The sequence below is a fragment of the Ursus maritimus genome, unplaced genomic scaffold, assembly GCF_017311325.1.
Source record: "Ursus maritimus isolate PB19 unplaced genomic scaffold, ASM1731132v1 scaffold_585, whole genome shotgun sequence".
NCBI classification, from domain to species: Eukaryota; Metazoa; Chordata; class Mammalia; order Carnivora; family Ursidae; genus Ursus; species Ursus maritimus.
Genome location: NW_024426758.1, coordinates 5,507 through 7,243, shown reverse-complemented (window position 1 = coordinate 7,243; position 1,737 = coordinate 5,507). Strand labels below are relative to the sequence as shown.

Below are 1,737 nucleotides of genomic sequence, written 5' to 3'. Positions count from 1 at the left end.
CTGCTGTTTCTCATTTGGTTTTCAATAGTCACCAAGAGAACAGGTGATGACACAGTATGCATATGACCTGACTCTCAGGGTGCGTTCTTTTCTGTAAATGCAGGTGGCCCCATCACCATGTGGAAGTGGTACGTATTCTGGAATCAGTCCCTTGCTGAGGAAAAACTCTAGATGGTAAGGCAGGTTGGGGGGATGTCCTCACTGTCCTCAGTCTGAAGAGCCATCTGATTCCAGGTTCCTGGTAGGACTGAGGCTTGGGAGTGTGGGGAAAAGCAGACTTCCAGGTGAGAAACTATGTGCATGTGTCTCCAGTCCTAGGAAACCAATGCACTCCCCCTGGGTGGTGTGGGTGTGTGTGCATGAGGCTTGGGGGTTAGGTGTCTTGTGTAGTGTGATTGTGAGTGTGTGTGTGAGAGAGAGAGAGCGAGAGAGAGACAAAGACAGAGACAGAGAGAGAGAAGACAGAAACATAGAGAGAGAGACAGAGAGAGAGAGAGAGAAAGGTGTTTCTCCAGGAGACATGTCACATACTGCATGATATCACCCTTCTCCAAAGCCATGTTATCACAATGCACACTTTAGAGCCTTACTGCGGTGGGTGGCCCAGCAGGGGCACTTCAGTCCATGCTTGGAAACCAGCTGGCTCCATACACCCCAGCCTCGTGTCCATATCAAGCAACATTCCATGAATATTCTTGAGCAACAAGAGGAATGTGCTGACGGGTACTCTGTGTCCTAGATGCCTTGGAGGAAGCCCTGGATCCCATCAAAGGAGACAGCGCCGGAGGCACACCTCTCGCCATGGTGAGCTAGAAGTTCTTTGTCCCAGGAACAGATGTTGCTTTCTTGGTTTCTTTCCAATCAAATTCAGATGAAAATCAGACAATGTATATTTGAGATTATACATATAGATCTCATACAATTTTCCTTTTTGGGAGAGCATTGAGTGGTTGTCTCTGCCAACCGTTAGCTGATTCGAGAGGACATTTACCATTGGCGACACCAAACATGGTTCTAAACGCTGTGGTAGGATCCTGTCCCTCAGTAACACTTTCTCCTGCTTGGATGAAGCATTTTGTAGTCACCGTCCTGAATGGACTGGACAGACATGTCCCCCAGGAAAAACAACTTCCTAAGGCATCCAGTTCACTTACTTTGGGGTCGTTGGACTCAACCACTGTGTTCCATCTGGGTTCCTAAAGTCATTGAGGGAAATAAAGCTCATGCATACAGACATTGTGTAGCATGACCTGAGCCTCACTGTGTCCTCTCTTCTGTACCTGCAGGTGACACCATCAACCAGCGAGAGCGGTACGTATTCTGGAATCAGCCTCTTCCTGAGATAAAACTCTAGATGTTAATGCAGGTGGGGCATCCTTGCAATCCTCAGTCTGGCGAGCCGCCCTGATTGGGTTGTGGGGGTGTGGGGCACCAGAGATTTCCCAGGTGAAAAAGTGTGTCCATGTGTCTACAGTCCTAGGAAGCCATTGTATTCCCTGTGTGTGGTGTGGGTGTGTGTGCATGAGGCTTGGGGTTGGGGTGTCTTTTGTGGCTCTATGTGGTGTGATTGTGAGTGTGTGATTTTGTGTGGGAGACAGGGAGAGACAGACACAGACAGAGAGATGCAGAGAGGGAGAGGGAGAGATGGAAAGAGTGAGAGAGAGATTGCATATGTCTCCAGGAGGTGTATCCCACTGCCACTGCACAATTCCCATTGTCCACATTCTCAAAAAAAAA

At 48.7% G+C, this 1,737-nt stretch overlaps 1 long non-coding RNA gene across 1 annotated transcript in view; it reads left to right on the top strand.

Annotated features, from left to right (window-relative positions):
- Positions 1-1,285: 1,285 nt before the first annotated feature.
- LOC121100935 overlaps positions 1,286-1,737 on the top strand; it is a 3,697-nt gene continuing 3,245 nt past the window's right edge. Inside the window, exon 1 of the long non-coding RNA XR_005832711.1 lies at positions 1,286-1,311. This is a non-coding gene — a long non-coding RNA (uncharacterized LOC121100935). The remainder of the gene's footprint in view (positions 1,312-1,737) is intronic.